The 21110-nt window shown below is 36.6% G+C and overlaps 1 long non-coding RNA gene across 1 annotated transcript; it reads left to right on the forward strand.

The window, feature by feature from the left end:
- The first annotated feature begins 993 nt into the window (after positions 1–993).
- LOC145738232 (uncharacterized) lies at positions 994–14923 on the forward strand. Its single transcript, XR_014180651.1, has 3 exons — positions 994–1444; positions 1576–1778; positions 14829–14923. It is a non-coding gene; the product is annotated as an uncharacterized LOC145738232 (long non-coding RNA).
- The last annotated feature ends 6187 nt before the right edge of the window (positions 14924–21110 follow it).

Consider the following 21110-nt stretch of genomic DNA (forward strand, 5'->3'; position numbering starts at 1 on the left):
TTGGCTAATGTGTATTCCATGAATCAAATTCTGGAGCATCTCTGGTGTCATAACAATTTGGGTCACTGTAGGGACAACTGTTTCTTCGTTGTCAGACATTGTACAACTTTGGAGGTTATAACCTTGATTATAGCTGTTTAATCCAATGTAAAACGAAACGAGTTGAAGGCTGCACTTACTCAGTTCGGCACAGTCTCCAACAAAACCGCGAACGCGAATGAAACAGCAATTTGAAGTTGAAAAAAAGTGTGATGATTTATAGAAACAGTACTGAATTTTCCAGTGTCTGTTTTACAGAATAATGTTACCTGTATCGGTAAAAAGGATTTCAGGCACGTTTCGGCACGAACATCCCACAAAAGTTCACTAAAGTTTCTGGATTTTGGTGATGGGTGATGGTGATGATGCAACAGGCAGAACTGAACTTCCAGTGTCTGTATTACAACACACTTTTTACGCGATCCGTAGCCGCAAGTTGGGCGCCAATTGTAGACGGGAATTTCTGTAAATCCCGTGCTACCAGGGAAGAAAAGTTTTAAGCAGTAAAAAATGAGTAAATCACTTTTAAAATTGGAAAACTTTATTCTCCCAAGCTTATCTCACATGCTTGTCACACTTAACCTTACTTAAACTTATATTAATTCGTTTGCCGGCCGGCGGGCGCTGTCGGCTGTCGGTCAGTACAGGGTTGTACTTTAGTGTTGCAGATATTTAAAAGGCAGGCCCGTATTAAGTTTTGTTACAAGCTTGAAATTTTATCAATCAATTGTTACCTACAGTTTTTTTAATCAATTGTCCTTAGTGCATATCTATGTGACCAAAAATTTAAATAGTGGTCAATTTTCATTGAAATTATTTCAATATTGATATTAAGTCAATGGATTTACGGCATAAGGCTGAATATCTACGTATCAAGTACTATGATTGTAAAGAAAACATCTTTGTGCTGCTGCTATGTTTTTTTAAACAATAAATCCAATACTTAATGATCTAAATTTTTAGATATTTCGTTTCGTAGAACTTACCCCTTTCTATAAATATCATCTCAGAAGAATGTAATGCCTCCACTCTGTGAAGATGGACTACTTTAATGAAGAGAGAGAATCAAATAGTAATACAAAACCACGGACAACGCCTGTTATCCCTTGGGTGCATATTGTGCACTCGAGCATCCACTGTGACGTCACCCGGCGTAACGCATTGAGGAAAGAAGTTCCGCTGATAGACCATCTTGGATCTGTTATGATGTCAAATGCCAACTTGTCACTCACTTTGCTGTTGTTTGGTTTTTTTTGTTGTGTCAAAGAAGTTTACAATACATGCAGCTGAAATAATTATTGTATTTTTATTACAATAATCCAATACTTGGCGAAGATTATTCACTAAATTCAAGTAAATGTATATTTTTCAATGGTGATAATGCATACAACGCCTGCTAGCCCAGGTAAGATTACAATCGCAATTTCGTACCTAACGTGAACTGCTGATGCATTTTTTGTATACATTACTAAAAATTTGTCTAGTCTGACAATTTTTTAAGGGTGGTTCAACTAACAAATTGGGCCTATTTCACAGATCTGTATCCTGTATATGCTGAATACTTCACTACTTTTCCATGTGGATGAGAAAATATAACTTTTATGAAGAAATTGACCTAAGCAAAGAACAAATTACCCACTAAGAAGATTGCAACATATCAATCAAGTTGAAGAGTGAAATGGTGTGCAATGGGATCAACTACTTACATTAGAACCGTGAATAAAAAAGCAAGGTTCAAGGTCAGTATAGTGATTTTACTTAAATTGACATTCAAATGAAAACTAATGCATTTTTCATTATTGTTTTATGTTTAATAATTATCATTGTACACTTTAGTAATCGGCATTGCTCAACATTGAGTTAATATGTATTGTACAATGTCTTGAATGTGATGAAATGGAAGGGACTTAAGCCTAGTTTATAAAGCAAAATTTTAGTTATATTATTAATATTAGGACTAAGAATAGAATCAATGCTTATGACCAAAGTAGTTTATAAAAAAATAATTTAAATTTAGTATTAGTTATAACTGAATTCACTTAAAAACCAAATTTTTTTATGGCTAATACTAAAATTAAATCTTGTTGCCTTTTTCGCACCTGCAGTATGGTTAACCTGGCATTGACATGAATATTATCACAAAAGTTATAGTTTTTAGGTACATGATTTTATTAACTTTTTCATTTTTGTTTTGGGTTCCGGCTTAAAGAAAAAGGATTGCAGCTACAAGCTACAACTTTTTATGAAATATTTACTATTTATGTGCTGGCACTTCATAGTCAGTCTATATGTCATGTAATAACCTCCATAAACTTATCATTTATAATCACCTTCAATTTTTACAGTGAGTAGTAATACCTACTAATACTTAAACTAAATTTTAAAGTGGGCTTTACTTTTTGCAAAAACACTTGGAACCTTATTTTTATAGGAGGATTTGGATTCTACAAACAATCCTTAACATATGCAACATACTCCATACTGATATTCAATTGTTTTCAAACAAATGTCAAATACACATTTCAAAATTATAGGTCCTACAACTTTTACTTAATAAAATTGAAAAAAATAAAATCAGCTGTTCAAAATGAACCATATGTACTGTTACAATAACCAAGACGGTTTATTATCTTTTTACATTTTTTTCAAAAATGTGATCAATAATTTTTGGGGATGTTCATCTTATTTATTGGAAAATTATTGGTGTCAAATTATCAATATTTACAGGACAATTGTGGTACAAGTTGCATGGAACATATTTAGAATTGTTTGTTTCTAGAATCCAAATTATACAATAATAAAGAAGTGTTGCCATTTAAAAGATCAAAATTATTTTAAATACCCAGTTTTTGGGCCCTGTATAATTCCAATTCATATAACACAAGCAGCATTTAATAAAATTAAAAACATGAGGGGGTTCGAGAATTTTTGTGAAAAGTTAGTCTTTTTAATTTTATTGAACTTGGGCAGCATGCATGTTACAAAAGCACTGTATGTAATGTTATCTAAATGCACGTTTGAAGGAACAGTAATAATCTAATTCATATACGTGTCAATTCTTCAGATCAAATGATGTCTACGAAATTACTTAGATGATACAACATTTGCTTATCTAGTACCATGATTTTAAACCAAACATACAGGGTGTTACAAATTCGATGCATTAGCATTGCTATCTCAGAAAGTATAGTTGATAGAGCTTTAGTTAAATGGAGGCAAAGTTGCGCATTTTATTGATAAATAATTTGGTAAAAAAGAAAATTCAAAAGAGTTTCATTACATCCGGAGATATCCGACAAAAACCGGAAAACTCAAAATTCTATTTTATTTTTTTACCACTTTAATCAATGGCACCTTCTGCAGGCACATTTTCTTCAAGAAAATAGTTTTAGTTTTCAGCTCAAACATTACTTTTTTAGATACCAACGTCAACTTCAAATTTTCAAATAGCGACCTAAACTTTTTATTTCATTTTTTAGTAGCCACAGACCTTCTGAAACTAATGATGTGTCACACTTGTCAAAAAATATACCTAGTGTACTCGTATTATGTACTTGGTATTTTAAGATTTTTTAAAAAAATAAGCAATTGAATTTGATATCTTGTCATGATGAGTAGATAATTTAGTTTTATATAATTTAATAAATAGGTTCATTGCTCCTTCGAAAAAGAGCGAGAGTTTCTTATGGTACTTTTCATTTATTAAAAAAAAAATATGTTTTTCGTTAGTTATTTATTTTTCAGATACTCACATGTTTGAATTCGCGGTTGAGTTTTGATGAATCAGCTTAATCATATCAAACTAAATTATTCACTCATTATGATAACATATGAATTTCAAATGCATATTTGAAAAAAACAAATACCTAAGTACACTAGGTATAATTTTTTGACAAGTGTGGCACATCATTATTTTCGGTAGGTTGGTAGCTACTAAAAAAACCAAATCGAAAGTCCCGGTCCGTATTTTAAAATATTAAGTGGATGATGGTATCTAAAAAACGAAACGTTGTAGCTAAATACAAACATTATTTTCTTAAATAGCATAAATTAATGCCTCTAGAAGGTGCAATTGATTTTCCAAAATAATCAATAATAAAGTGGAAAAAAATAAAATAGAAATTTGATTAGTTGTTTTTGTTGGATATCTCCGGATGTAATGAAAATTTAAAAAAAAAAATGTTACCGAATTATTTAGCAGTAAAATGCGCAACTTTGCCTCCATTTAACTAAAGCTCTATCAACTATACTTTCTGAGATAGCAATGCTAATGCATCTAATTTGTAACACCCTGTATTTATGCAGCTGCAATGTTTTTTTTTTAACTATCCAACACTTAAGTTCAAATTCTGCTGATTAAGCCATCTTCCATCTGTTGTTATGTCAACTAAAGTTCGAATTTGTCACTTTGCTTTTGTTTTTATTATTTATGTTATGTCAAATAGATTCCCGTGCAGCTAAAATAGTTGTATTTGTTATTTTAATACAATATTTCAATAATAGTTGAAAATTAGACAATAAAATCAAGTAAATGTATATTTTTTGAAGGACATAGAGCCTGCTGGTCTTAAGTAAGATTACAATACCAATTTCAAACTTAACCTAGGTATTTAACCCTGCTGATGCATCATTACTACACATTTTTCTTGTCTGGTATTTTTTAAGTTGTTGTGCTCGGAGTAGGGTGTATACTGTTCTCGCGGAGTGAGTTTACCCGTGCGTCACAAAGGCTACGTCATTTATAATCATATGAATCAAATCAAGTTTTCGTCAACAAACCTGTTGTGTTCATATTAGAGAAACGGGCGTGTCTAAAGCTTCGTCACGTTTAAAATTTTGCGTGTGTTATCAGTTAGAAAGTAGAGATCTTTGGCTGCAAATTTGCACTAAGACAACCTTATACCAAAGTGAATCAAAAATATTGTTACGGTCTGGGCCTACTATGCTCGATACTTCTTAACGAGCGCTCACTTCGGGATGAAACCGATGCGCCGCAATATCTGGCCGGGCGCGTATTAAAGTAGGCCACAGTTAGGAAGCGCTACCTGGAATATTCTTGAATGGTCAAGGCAACCCGCGAAGCGTTTCGCGGTCATTCTGGAACGTGGTTTACGAATATAAAAGACGCGGTGCCGAGAGGAGTAGTTAGTTAGTGAATTTGGGAACGCGGTAAAGTTAAATAGCGGAGTAATTGTGGAAGTGTTTTTAATAGCTGAGTTAATTATTGTACGGAGTGTTTTAAAGTGTAAATAAATTTATTAATTGTTCAGTTAAATTGACTTTGTGTGAACCCACGGGAAAATCGTAACAATTGGTGTCAGAAGTGCGATCAGACGTTAGTGCGACGTGAATTGGAACTAAACTTCGGGTTAAAGACTTGTGTTCAGAACCGGACTAGAGATTTTCGGAACAGTGGTGTGTTAAATTTATTTTATGCCAATAACAAGACGTCAAAGTGCAAACATGGAGGCCCAACTTGCAGCTATTATGGCAATGCTTGGAAAACAAGAAGAGATTCGACGGCAAGACAAAGAAGAACAAGAAAGGATTCGACAAGAACAAGAAAGGATTTGACAACAAGACAAGGAAGAACAAGAAAGGATTCGACAAGAACAAGAAAGGATTCGACAACAAGAGAAGGAAGAACAAGAAAGGATTCGACAACAAGACAAGGAAGAACAAGAAAGGATTCGACAACAAGAGAAGGAAGAACAAGAAAGGATTCGACAACAAGAGAAGGAAGAACAAGAAAGGATTCGACAACAACAAGAAAGAATGCTACAACAAGATATAGAAATGCGTCAAGAAGATAGAGAGCGGCAAGAAAAACGTAACGTAGAAATATTGAACGGTCTAGCGGGGACCAAAACAGAAATCCAAGAGTATGTATCCCATAGTCTCAAAAAGATGGAGTATGACGTTCAGGTAAAATTAGACGATGTTCGGGAGGACATTAATAAAATTCAGAACGATGTTCGGGAGGACATTAATGATGTTCGGGAGGACATTAATAAAATCCAGAATGATGTCGAGATAAAGTTACGTGACTTAGAGCAGAAAATTGACAGCAGAGGAGCCAGCTCTACAGTGATCACCGGAAACGGGCTCAACAAGATCAAGCCTCCCACATACGACGGTCAAACTTCATGGGCAACGTACCAACTCCAATTTGAGGCCGCTGCAAATGCAAATAGATGGAGTAACGAGGAAAAGGCTGTAGCACTGGTGGTGGCATTACGAGGACCTGCATTGGAGCTGTTACAGACTCTGCCTATCGCCCAACAAAGCAACTATGACGCATTAGTAGCTGCATTAGAACGACGTTATGGGGATCAGCATAGGAAAGGAGTGTACCAAACACAATTAAAGGCAAGACTGCAGAAAACTGGTGAAAATTTACAAGAGTTTGAGGCCGAAATTCGTCGCCTTGTGCATCTGGCTTACCCAGCCGTCCCGGATGAAATCCAAGAAGAACTTGTGGCACAGTGTTTTGTAGATGGGATTCGAGATCTGGAAGTAAAGAAAATGCTGAAGATGTTCAAAGGAAGCAACAGCAGCGAATTACTAGTTCGAGCGCTGGAAGTTGAAGCTGCGTGCAATGACTTAAAGCCAAGGATCAGGGCCGTGACTATTCAAGAGGAGAGAGAACCGCCAGCCGATCATGCTGCTACACCAATGAATAAAATTGAATCAATGTTCGGCCAAATAGTGCAACAAATGGCAGCATTAGCAAATGGCCAGTCCACACAGTTAGAACGGTCACGCCCGATCACGAGAGTGGAGTGTTATCGATGCGGACGTACGGGACACATCAAACGAGATTGTCGAGTAAGGATACCGTCCCGCTCTCCAACGAGGGACGTACAACCATCCAGAAGGGACCAGGAAAACTCCCACTAGTCAACATTACGGGGCGAATGTTGACTAGCGAAGACAAAGCCCCCAGAATTATCTCCATCAGAAGCCTGGGTAGATCAATGGGAAGCCTGAACGTAGATGGAAAGGTGGATGCGATGAACGTTACTTTTACTTTGGATACCGGTGCGGCAGTATCCTTGATCCGGTCAAACCTTGTGGATAAAAGTCAAATTAAGCCTTTACGAAGAAGTATTCTCCTGCGCACTGTGACTGGAGAATCGGCTAAAGTTTTAGGAGAAATAACAATCAAGATTTGCCTTACGGAAGGATTACGTTTTACCACAGTGTGTTAGTAGCGGATATTGAAGATGAATTTATTCTGGGAATGGACCTGATTTGTCAACATGGATTTTCTTTTGATCCCGAACAAAATATCCTAAGGTTTGGAAGTGAAGAGTTCATCCTGTCAACCAGTCACCGCTGTGAGTCACCCATTAATGTTTTGGCATCTCAGACAGTAAAGATAAGCGGCAATTCCGAGCAAATAATTATTGGACAATTGGAGCAGAATTCTGGGAGCTGTGTTGGACTTGTACGAAACCCGGACCGACCAGGAAGATGCCTCATTGGGAAATCACTTGTAAATGGAGGAAGTGAAGTCCCAATAAGAGTTGCAAACATTTTTTCAGACGACGTCAAAATCAACAAAGGCGAAATTATTGCGGTATTCGAGCCTGTAGTTAAAATAACCAATTGCGATGGGTTACCAGAACAGGAGGAGCAGTTGGGGGAAAACAAGCTCTTAAATGAACTTGAAAAGACCTGGAAACATCTGTCAACACCACAACTGAAGAAGGCTCGGAAACTGATTTTGGACCATGGTAGCATATTTGGAACACCGAACAATATGGGAAAAACTACCATTGTAAAACACCGAATTAACACCGGCAATGCACAACCGATTCGACAACCACCTAGGAGACTACCAATAGCCAAACAACAGGAAGTGCAGGAATTAGTGGACAGGATGCTTGACGACGGAGTCATAGAAGAATCCTGCAGCCCTTGGTCATCACCTGTTGTTCTGGTCACTAAGAAAGATGGATCAAGCAGATTTTGTGTAGATTACCGAAAACTGAATGACGTGACCAAAAAGGACAGCTATCCACTTCCCCGTATCGACGACACACTGACAACTTTGGCAGGATCCTGTTGGTTTTCTACTTTAGATTTGAAGAGTGGGTACTGGCAAGTTGGCATTGAGGAGCAAGATAAGGAGAAGACTGCTTTTTCTGCTGGAAATGGGCTGTACCAATTCAATGTGATGCCCTTCGGACTTTGTAATGCTCCTGCTACGTTTGAAAGACTAATGGAAATTGTGCTTCGTGGCCTTAACTGGAAGACTTGCTTGGTTTATCTGGACGATATCATGGTGATGGGAAAAACTTTTGAAGAACATCTGGACAACTTGCAAGAAGTATTTGCTAGAATAGGTGGTGCCCATCTTCGATTGAACGCCAAAAAGTGTTGGTTCTTCCAAAAGCAAGTCGAATTCCTTGGGCATGTGGTGTCGGTCGACGGAATCCAGACGGACGACAAGAAGATCCAAGCAATTAGAGAATGGCCAGTACCGAAGGATAAACACGAACTGAGAAGCTTTCTAGGACTTGCCACCTACTACAGACGGTTTGTGGAGGGATTTGCCAACATCGCAGCTCCGCTACATCAACTTACTGAGGACAAAACACCCTACTGTTGGAATACCCAATGTGATCAGGCGTTCAGAAGGTTAAAGGCATCACTTTGCTCCAGTCCCATCCTCAGTTATCCACAACCAAAAGGAAAGTTCATTTTAGACACAGATGCCAGTAATTCTGGTATTGGAGCTGTATTGTCTCAAATCCAAAACGGAGAAGAACATGTTATAGAATACTTCAGTAGGAAACTTACCAAAGCAGAACGGAACTACTGTGTAACGAGAAAAGAGCTACTGGCAATAGTATAATCAGTCGATCACTTTCATAAGTACTTGTACGGACAGGAATTTTTGATAAGGACTGACCATGCGGCACTCAAGTGGCTCCTCGGAATGAAACAACCGGAAGGACAAGTAGCAAGATGGCTTGAAAAACTCCAGCAGTATAATTTCAACATCAAGCATCGACCCGGAAAGCTGCATAATAACGCAGATGCTCTATCAAGAAGACCTTGCGCCGAAGATTGCAAACATTGCCAGAAAACGGAACAACGTGAAGGAGTTGTGTCCATCAGAATGGTTCAGCTGAAGACCGATGATGAATGGAGTCCCGATGAGATTAGGAAGGATCAACTAGAAGACAGTGACATAGGCCCATTGTTGTTGAGAAAGGAACAAAGCGAGCCAAGACCAACTTGGCAAGAAATCTCTAGCAAAGGCCTGACGTTCAAAGCACTTTGGGCTCAGTGGGACTCGCTTGTGGTTGAAGGCGGCTTGCTAAAAAGAGCTTGGGAGAGTGCCGATGGAAAAGAGATAAGGAAGCAGCTGGTAGTTCCCAGAGGAAGGGTCGACCACGTACTGGAGGAAATGCACAATGGAAAGACTGGTGCTCATTTGGGAGTAAATAAGACTTTGGACAAAATCCGGCAACGCTTTTACTGGGTGAACTACTGCCAAGACGTGAAATCATGGTGTCGACAATGTTCCATTTGTGCAGCTAGCCACGGACCACAGACGAGATCCCGGGGGCCTATGAAGCAGTACAACGTAGGATTGCCGTTCGAACGTTTAGCCATAGACGTTGCTGGGCCTTTTCCTGAGACCAACAGAGGCAACAAGTACATTCTTGTTGCCATGGATTACTTTAGCAAATGGCCTGAGGTGTTTGCGATTCCAAATCAAGAAGCCAGCACAGTCGCTGATATTCTCGTCGAAAATGTCTTCAGTAGATTTGGTGTGCCGTTGGAGTTACACTCTGATCAGGGACGAAACTTTGAGTCCAAGCTCTTTCAGAGGCTCTGTGACCTGCTAGGCATTAGGAAGACCCGAATAACGCCGCTTCATCCTCAGTCGGATGGCATGGTCGAGAGATTTAATAAGACCATAGAGCAACATCTCTCAAAGGTTGTTGATCAGCATCAGAAAGATTGGGACCAGCATATTCCGCTCTTCTTGATGGCTTATAGAGCAGCAGTCCACAACTCAACGGGACAGTCACCATCTAAAGTTCTGTTTGGTCGAGAACTGCGACTTCCATGTGATGTGGTGTTCGGATCTCCAACAGGCCAAAGCACGAACATTGAGAACTACGTTGACGAGTTGCAAGACAGATTACTGAACATCCATGATCTGGTCAGGGAAAGTTTGAATCTAGCTAGCGATAAGATGAAAGCTCGTTATGATCTGAGGGCCAATTCGGGAGGGTTCCAGAAGGATGATAAAGTTTGGTTGTTTAACCCTCAGAGGAAGAAAGGCAAATCACCGAAATTAACACCTGTTTGGGAGGGACCTTACAATGTGGTAAAAAGGTTAAACGACGTCGTGTACAGAGTCCAACGCAGTCCCAAAGGCAAGATGAAAATTGTCCATCTGGACAGACTCAAGAAATACCAGGGATTAGATGAAGCGGATCGGGGCGATCAGCTTTAAGAGGGGGGCAGTGTTATGGTCTGGGCCTACTATGCTCGATACTTCTTAACGAGCGCTCACTTCGGGATGAAACCGATGCGCCGCAATATCTGGCCGGGCGCGTATTAAAGTAGGCCACAGTTAGGAAGCGCTACCTGGAATATTCTTGAATGGTCAAGGCAACCCGCGAAGCGTTTCGCGGTCATTCTGGAACGTGGTTTACGAATATAAAAGACGCGGTGTCGAGAGGAGTAGTTAGTTAGTGAATTTGGGAACGCGGTAAAGTTAAATAGCGGAGTAATTGTGGAAGTGTTTTTAATAGCTGAGTTAATTATTGTACGGAGTGTTTTAAAGTGTAAATAAATTTATTAATTGTTCAGTTAAATTGACTTTGTGTGAACCCACGGGAAAATCGTAACAATATCCTTCTGGTTTACGCACACTTTTTATACTTTCATCCTGCCATGACTTTGTTTTATTTCCCTTAGAGTAAATCCATGTTTCATTCAGGAAAATCACTTGTCGTCGGTATTCACTGGTCATATTATCCATATATTTCCGTAAAACACAAGCCCTCATGGAAGAAATATGGCTTCGTTCTATGAGAGCTCTCCTGTTATCATCCCGTCTAAATTTGAAACCTAATTCATTTACCAAAATTCGCAGAGATGTATCACCAATATGTATTATTTCTTTAACCTTAAGCTCTTGATTTAGGTTTTTGATGGTTACATGTTTCTCTAAAATAAATACAACAAATTAAAAATTCAATAAGACATTCTGAGTGATGCTGTAGTATCTCATATGCCAGAGCCGGAAGTTTTCAGGTTGCAATTCACTTATTTTATTTTAAACCCGCTGGAAAACATTTTAGACGCATATTTTATTTTTCCTATGACTTTATTATTAATATGTTTTACACCAAAAATATACTCTTTCACACTTAATGGGTGCCATTGTCAAGAAACTTTTGTGATATAAAATTTGTAAAAATGTATGTTTGAAGAAATTTTTATGAGAAATCTAATGCAACCCAAAAATCTCTTGAAAAAATAAAATGTTTATAGATGTTTCTTACAAAAGTAGATATGTTTTACTATTATTAACTCACTATCTTTGTACATATCATATAATGTATTTCGAACATCCATTTTAATGCTTTCAGATACATCAGTGGTCTTGGCCCGTCGATAACATCTCGATTTACGTTTTCTAGGTGAGGAAATAAATAAGATTGCTTGCTTGCTTTTTCCGAATTGAATAAACAGTTTTGCGGGAAATTTTCAAAGCAGCTGCAACCCTCTAGTATCAAAAAAATACATCACTAAGAATATATAAGGTCTTAAAATTTGTTATTTACTTCCTGAACAGATGATAAAGCTTCTAAAGGCCCTCCATTGTTTTTTTCCAATTCAAAATATTCACAAAGGTTAAGAATTAACTGCTGGGCTTGTCTGTGGAGAATTTTTCCAGGCATTTTCTAAAAAATACTGTAATAGTAAGTAATTCCGAATTTATGACATATATTAATTCTGTTAAAACCAAATGGCAAAATAAAAACCATAATAGACACTCCCATTTTTTTTCAAAACAGGTTAGTAATTATGTCAATTTTGGTTAGACCGTGACAGCCGATATAAAAAAAATAAAAATATTAATAATAATAATATGAAAGTACTTACAGAATGTTAAAAGCGTAGAAACAATAGCTCTTAAAAGAACTGTGGTGGTGTGGTAAAAAGAAAACTTTATAAATGATTAACAACACAAAGAAACGGAAAAGAATTAATAGTAAACAAATCAAATAAATGTCAATGCTTTTCAAACTGACAATGACTGAAATAGAAGCGCTAATCAGTAAATGTTTATTTTAATGTTTTTTTTTAACATAACTATAGTTCAAGTAGCAAATTAGGCCTATCTTACAGATCTGTATCTGGTATATGCTGAATACTTCACTACTTTTTCATGTGGGTGAGAAAGCATAACTTTTATAAAGAAAATGACTTAAACAAGGCTCAAATTACCCACCAAGAAGTACTACATTAGAACAGTGCATAAAAGAGCAAGTTTTAATGTTAGTTAACTATTTTTACTGAAATTGACATTAAAATGAAAAGCATTGCAGTTTTACGTTAACACAATATTCTTAACAATAATCATCATTATTTACTTTGCTAAATTGCATTATTGAACGTCAAATCAATATGTATTATATTTAGTGTCTCTAATCTAAAAGCATGTTTAAAGTATAGTAATAATGAGGTAGTTTGCAGTGAGTACAAATGATGAACTCAAGACACCGCTTGTATGAGACATCTTCTATCTTATGAGTACTATGATTATAAAGCTAACACCTTTGTGCAGTTGCAGTGTTTTTAAAACCAAGTAAATTCTTCTGATTTTTTAGATAATTTGATTATTCAAGCTATTCCCTTTCTATAAATAATATCTCAGATAGACAGGACTTAACATTAAGGTTGATTTGATTATCTTAATCAGAGTAAACGATTTGTGTAGCTACAAAAAGTATCTTGTAAAACTGTAACAGTCCAAATTGTCTTTGTTTTATAATGTATATTATTGAATTTTTGATTCATCAAGAAGACTTGTTACATCTAGCGTGCACCGTTTTGTGATCTTTGTTTTTTATAAGCTATGTGATAATATTAGTTTTAATTTAGACTGGGCAATTTTTTTTAAAACAAAAATTGGAAATGTTTTCTTTTTGTTATGACTATGCAGGCTGGTGCATAACTTCGTGGCAGATAAAATATGGGTACTTTTAAATAGAACCACATTTATTAATACATTTTAAATTATACACTTAATTCTTAAACTTTTACCCTATACAGGGTGTCCCATAACTATATGACAATCTCTCGGTAGCATACAGGGGAGGTCGAAATAATACGATTTATTCATATAAACATTTTTCCTAAAGTCACTCCTAAGGGAGATATTGAGCCCCAAAATACTGCCTTCCAATTAACGTTTTTGGCCGTAACTTCTGAACCCTTTGTATATTGTAATGATTTTTGGGTTTAATGTTTTATCGAAAGAGACCTTCTATTTGACATCAAAACCAGGTATCTCGTCTTAGCAGAAAGACAGAAACTAACAGGTACTCAAGAAAAAATTTGCTTAAACTTTGACAGCTGTCATTATTTTCAGCTGCAAACACCATTGCATGCTTTTGACATTTTTATCGAAAAATCGTTCTCTTCTTTTATTTCAATAAAATGAACGGTTTTCGAGATAAATCGATTTTTCATTGCACTGCTTAAACCAAAACGTTATTAAAAATATTTCTTGAATTCGTTTTTTGTTTAAAATACACATGGAAAACGAAATTAATGCAGAACGAAACGAAAAAGTATGAAAGCTGGTAGAGACAGTAGGGGTTGGCAGAGGTGAAAAATGAATAAAATAATAATTAAAAAATTAAATTAAATTAATAAAAAAATAAATAATTAAATGCTTATTCAATTAACGAGTATTCTTCCATATCTTTCGTTATTCTACACATAAACTTTGAATACTAATTTACATAAAAAACTAGTGGAACGAATATTTTTAATAACATTGTGGTTTAAGCAGTTCAATGAAAAATCGATTTATCTCGAAAACCGTTTATTTTATCAAAATAAAAGAAGAGTACAATTTTTCGATAAAAATGTCAAGAGTATACATTAATGGCGTTTGCAGCTGAAAATAATGACAGCTGTCAAAGTTTAAGCAAATTTTGCCTTAGGTACCAGTTAGTTCCTGTCTTTCTGCTAAGACGAGATACCTGGTTTTGATATCAAATAGAAGGTCTTCGATAAAACATTAAACCCAAAAATCATTACAATATACAAAGTGGTTCAAAAGTTACGGCCAAAACCGTTAATTGGGGGCTCGATATCTCCCTTAGGAGTGACTTTAGGAAAAATCTTTATATGAACAAATCGTATTATTTTGACCTCTGTATGCTCCCGAGAGATTGTCATATAGTTATGGGACACCCTGTATAAAGGGTGTTACAAATTCGATGCATTGCTATTTCAGAAACTATTGTTGATAGAGCTTTAGTTAAATGGAGACAACGTTGCGCATTTTATTGCTAAATAATTTGGTAAAAAAATTCAAATTTTTTTATTACATCTGGAGTAAATTCCAAAATAATCAGAAAAAACAAATAGAAATTTGTCTTTTTCGGTTTTTGTCGGAAATCTCCGGATGTAATAAAAAGTTTTTGAATTTTTTGTTAGGTATTTAGCTGAAATCGGTTAAAACACGTTGACGTTTTTATGTTCTTGTCGTAATATTATTTTCTTTGTTTCAGATATTCTCCCGGTGAAGCGAGATGCATAAAAAGTCGTACAGGGGAATGCTGGAATTCTTATTTATTTTACTAATAAACTAAAAATTGGGGCGCGGGTTGTGTGTAGTTTTATTTGCTATTTCGATTTGCTGTTATGCCTTATGCAGCATTTTCCTATCCACAATATTTGGCAGCATATTTTTTATTTAATGTCCGACTAAATGGAGATGTATTACATGAATTATCATTCCTTTAAATGTCAATCTACGCATGGCGAACTGAGTAACTGTGCAGAAGTTGACATTGGAATTGAACCAGACCAGCAATCAGTCATTAATATCTATCAAACGTACAATTTATTTTCCAACTGATTAACATCCTACAGCAAAATTAACTTTTTGTGTCTGCCCAGTTCCGAATTATATCCAAGAATTAACCTTTTATTACATGTGTTTTCTAAGAACGAGCCAGAGCCAGTTTATTATTAGAATTAAAAAAAACGCGTTTTTTTAATGTGTATACAAACTTAGAACGTGTTTGAAACACTCTTTGAGAACTAAATATAAAATCAATCTTTTTACATGACTTGAGTCATGATCCGAGATATTGGTTGGCTCTTTCAAACTCAAATTTGTACACTCAAAAGTATACACATTTTTTTATTTTGTACCTTCCTTGCGATTAATCTCTTGAGTAAAACTTTTTCTTTGCAACTACGCCTTTTTTTAAATTTCAGTTTGATGTTTATAAGATGTCACATATTTTACTACGGATTTTTTGATATCTGTGATCTGGATGGTTTCTTGTTCATTTTGTTTGTACAACCTATATTTTAGCATTCGCTGTAGCGCAGTAGGATTTCTAGTAGAAACACTGAACAACCGTATGAATAAATATCTGGATTTATTAGAAAAAGGTTAAAAAGATTTTGATGATAAAGAACAGCACATGTTAATTCGTACAGCTACACAACTAAACTTATATCAGCGCAAAGACACGTCCACCCTAACAATGACGTTTGACATTTCCAATACTTCGCTCTTCTCCTCTTTTTTAATAGTTCAGTCATTTACAAATTAACATTATAAATAATTTCATTGTTATCTTTTACACCCCCTCTCAATGAAATTATTTTTACAAAAAGGTAAATATCATTTAGTGAAATTTTAAAGTCAATTTAAAAAATAAATTATTCTAAATTTAAACATTCTCTCAACTTGGCAAATCTGAATTTCTGTAAAGGTTTAGTCATAATGTCTGCGACCTGATCTTCTGTGCTAATGTACTGAATATTCACAACCCCTGTATTAATTTTCTCTTTTACAAAAAATAGCTTAATATCTAAGTGTTTGATTATTTTATTATTTTCCGGATTGTTAGCGATACCAATGGTTGACTGATTGTCTTCAAAAATATTTACAGGTTCTTCCAAATTAAACAGATTGAATTCAGATATCAGCTGTTTTAACCAACAGGCCTCTGATACAGATAATGCCAAAGCAATACATTCTGCTTCTGTGGAGGATAACGAAACACATTGTTGTTTTTTACTTGCCCATAATACAGGACACCCAAACAACTTAAAAACATAACCTGCAGTGGGATTGCGAACGGTCGATTCGAAGCGAATGCAATTTGGTATCGACAACTCGATACGAACCCGAAGGTTCGACCAAAGTTGATTGTAAACTGCAAAACGACAAAAAAAATAGTTCAAATGCTGCTCCTTTGACGTGCGTTTGAAGTATAATTTTGACAGATGATTTAATTTTCATTTTTCACCGCGACGGGAAATTTTAAATTTGAATCGTTATTAATAGTTATTGTATCATTTTTTAGTTTTTATGAGCTGTCTGTAAAAAGAAAACGATTAAAATTTGCGAAAATGTTTCCAATTGTTAGATTAATTCGTCGAAATAATGTAAGACGACAAAATCTCCAATTATTGCGACTGCGACGTAAAATTAGGGAATCTTACAATCCATTTAAACTCCCCGATGCTAGATTTATAGAACCATATCGTTTGAACAAAAATATGGTCCGCCAATTAATTGCGTTACTTACACCACATTTAAACGCACCAACGACAGTGAGAGGGATTTCCATAGAAAGAAAAATTCTAGTCGCTCTAAGATTTTATGCCACTGGAGCCTACCAGCGCAATTTGGGAGAAGAATATAACTTTGGAATTAGTCAAACCATCATTCATTTTATAATTCATGAAGTAACCCTTGCAATATCTTCGCATTATTTGGTCAATGAATTCATTAAATTCCCAATAACGAGAGAAGCTAGAGATAACAATAAAATAAACTTTATGGAAAAGTTCGGCTTTCCGGGGGTCATAGGCTGTATAGATGGTACTCATATTGCTATCTTAAAACCGGGTCAAGATGAAGAACATAATTTTTTTAACCGCAAAGGTGATAATTTGTTTATAATTAATTTAAAGTTGTTTATTATTGACAATTATCATTGATTTACAGGGTACCATTCTCTTAATTGCCAATTTATAGTTGATGCACAAATGAAAATTATAAATTTAAACTCAAATTACGGAGGAGCAACACATGATTCTTTTATATGGAACAATTCTCAAATAAAATATTTTATGGAAACAAACTTAGAACAAGACGAACAAGCTTGGCTAATAGGAGATTCGGGTTATCCTCTGAGTAAACATTTAATGACCCCTTTCCTAAATCCCCCAGCAGGCACCCCTCAGGCAAGATTTAACCAAGCCCATATGCGAGCTAGAAATGTTGTAGAAAGAACCTTTGGTGTTTTTAAAATGAGGTTCGTGACAAAAAATAATGATAATAATAAATATGATAATATTGTCACGTTAAGGGTTGGTTGAGGGGGAAGAATACACAGGATTCCACAGGTAACCCACTTTTATTACGTTACAGTGCCTTATAGTCTAGTTAGTTATCTTACCCCCAGATGGCCAAGATGGCTGGGAGCATGATGTGAAACTGGCTAGGCTGAAGATACACGGAGGGCAGCGCTTTAGCGGTGGTGAATGAACCCTAGACTTAGGTCCGAGGGCATTCACCGAGCCGGTAAAGTCGTTAAGTACCTAACAAAGGGAGGTAAGTAGGAACGGCAACTTAAGCTGCTCGCCCACACTATTTCCTTTGCTAGGGCTGATCTAGGGTGTGGCACTTGGTCACCTACTGCTCCACGTTAAGTTCCACAATAGGCATACCCAGACTAACCCAGAGATCAGTCAGTGACTTCCCTCTGGGGAAGACCCCAGAGTTCGGTAATCTGTACGTGCTTTTGGTGCAGTATTTATACCCACATCATGACCCCAATTCGCAAATATTGCTGACACAAACATTGTACTGGGGGAGACCGGGGCAACTTAGGGTAACGGCACCTAGTGTAATCTTTATGTTACAATATATTAGATAAAATACTTTGTGGGCAAGTTTCGATGTGTCTTAAAGGAAAGAACTGCTAGATATTCACCCCAATTTGCAGCAAAAATTGTAATGGCATGTGCTGTATTGCACAATATGTGTATCATCAATATCAAGCCTTTACCTGTTGAAATACAAATCCCACCTGAAGATCAAGACAGACTACCAATCCCGGCTATGCCACCTGCTGAAAGGGGGCACCAAGGGATTATAAAGAGGGATACAATCGTTAATTTGTACTTTAGAAATTAGTTTTCTAGTTTTTTTTTTTTTTTTTTTTGGATCTTTCAAGTAGACAAAAATGTTAACAAAAGTGTAGCTAGATGTAAATACTTGTTTCTATTTATTTATTTTTATAATAAATGTTTAATATCAGGCTAAGTCCAATTTAAGTTTTGATTATGCATAGAGTAGAGAATACCAAAACTAAATGGTAGTTCAGTTTTATAATATTGTGGCATTGTGGAAATCTATAATAAATTGAAAAATACATCCTTACATATACCTATATACTAACATGAATAACAAATCAAAACAACTAATACTGATAAAGTACATTAAACATAATGTTCAATTAGTGAATAAAAAAATAACATATTAAACTTAATTATTACATTTTTTCTTCAAGTATTTTTACCAATTGTTTAAAAGTTGTATTCATTTCACTCATGTTTTGGTTTAATATTTGAAGCTCTTTTCTAATTTCCTTCAGTTCATTGACTGATTCCTCACAAAAGGCATTTTCTCTTTCTTCTGCTGTTATGTTTTTTTTCCTTTTCTTTGGTGTGGCTTTTATATAAGTATGGTCACCAAGAGTAACATCTATTGGATTTTCATCATAATTAACATAGGTTGTAGTATCCAAGGGTAGAGTAAATAATTCTGAATGGTCAGGCTCAACTTGTAATTCTGTTGCTGGGACCTAAGACAAGTTAGTGTGTGTTTTAACAGATTATCCACATAAACAATAAACACCCCATATATTCCTTGACCTATATGCCCTTAGAAAAGAACCAGATAGTAATACCTATAAAGTTTGTAAAATAAATAATATTAAGTCAAGTTTAAAGATAAGTCTTAAAGTCTTAATTAATAAAAGAAGGAAGCTGAAAAATCAAAATAACTAAACAATCTTATTGTTTCGACACTATGACCTGTTTTACACCACATTCTGGAACACCAACACCCTCAAAAAAACTTTGGCCCAAAAGGGCTAAAATCCGCTCTTCATATTCAGTTAACTTTTTGGCTGTGCAAGGTCCTCCTCCAGTTTCGAATAAATTTGACTTATTTGTACTAGCCTTCTTTTTAATTGCATATTTTATGTCAGACCATGTCTAAAAATACAAAAAGGTCAGGAATGCTGATGCAATACTCACAATAATAACAGTGGTATAGCTATACTTACTTTTAACTACCAAAAACTTACTTTTTGCCATTTTTCAGTAGTCTTTTCTCCATGGCCCAACGAATTCAGTCTTGCAGCCAATTCTTCCCACATTTTTTTTTTGGCCAAAACAGTAAACAAACAACAAACTCTAAAGTCTAAACTATGTTAGGTTAAGTTTATTAGAAAAAGAAAACAACTACAAAAAAGTCTTCTCTTTCGCAAAATGGTCCAATTCGAAACCATTCGGTGTGTATTCGATGACTGCTTAGCTATCGAGTTTTTGGCTTCGTATCGTTTCGTTTATTTGGCTATGATATCGTATCGACAAATAAAGGTTCCCAATCGCGTTTCACTTCGAAACGTGACCGATACGAATCGAATGGAGCGTTCGCAATCCCACTGCAGGTGTATCCTACATCTTTAACCACAAAAAAAAAACTGTTAGCTGGAGATTTGGAAAGGTAGCGGGCGGAGCAAACAAAATAAAATAAGAATGTTTCCCACGGTTGACGGCACTACTTATACAACAAAAAATCAGAACAAATTCACGGACGGAGGGTCAGGAAAGGACCACCGGAACTGACGGGCTTAGGGCACGTTGACGTGTACCCGGCGACCATCGCTGGTCCGAAGATGTCTCCGTAACCGGCGGTGTTGCGGGTAGTCAGGCGGACGCAGCGACCGGAAGCAGAGTCAGGTTTGGTGGGCGCTGGCCGACTCCTGAACGGGGCTCTCAGTGCCTGGGCCTCCCTTTTTAGTTGCGCCACCCGGGTCTTCATGGCGGTGACAGCCAAGGAGTTGGCTACTCTCATGGAGGTACTACTCTCCGGAGGAGCGCCGTGGGGAGGTTCACCGGGCAAGCGCCGGCGAGACTTCGGAACGGTGCGGTTAACGGACATCTAAAGAAAAACGGGTTCGGTCGGACAGGCAAAAAAAAAACGCTGAGAAAACGTTCGGGGAGGAGAAAAAGAAACTTCAGGCGGTTACGTTTGACCTGTCCTACCATCGACTTCCGCACTAGCCTCGACATACGCCGACTTAAGGTCCTTTATGTGGATATGTCGAAAAGTTTTGCCGGTACGATCTTTAAGATCATAGACCACGGGAGAAACAACTTTGACAACGGTATAACCTCGGACAGCGGAAGACAGAGGATTTTCCCGGCGGAAAACATGATCTCCCAAGTGACATCTCCATTCGCGTCTCCGGAGATTGTAATGTCGACTTTGAGTGGTGAACGCCCGGCTCAGATTCAGGCGGACCAGCTCATAAATATCACGAAGCTGTTTGAGGCGGTTGCTATGCTCCTCAATATCGGAGAGCTGGGGCTCCACGGACGGTTCGGTACGGTCGGTTTCCGGCCTAGCAAAGCGATACAGAGCCTTTGGGGGCTCTAACTCACGGCCAAAATTCAGGTACGCGAGCGTGAACCCGGTAGAGTCATGTTGTGATTGTGATTGTTAGTACGCTCGACAGGATTAGCTT

Source organism: Ips typographus, linkage group LG15 (assembly GCF_016097725.1).
Source record: "Ips typographus isolate SLU linkage group LG15, UJ_Ityp_2.0, whole genome shotgun sequence".
NCBI lineage: Eukaryota > Metazoa > Arthropoda > Insecta > Coleoptera > Curculionidae > Ips > Ips typographus.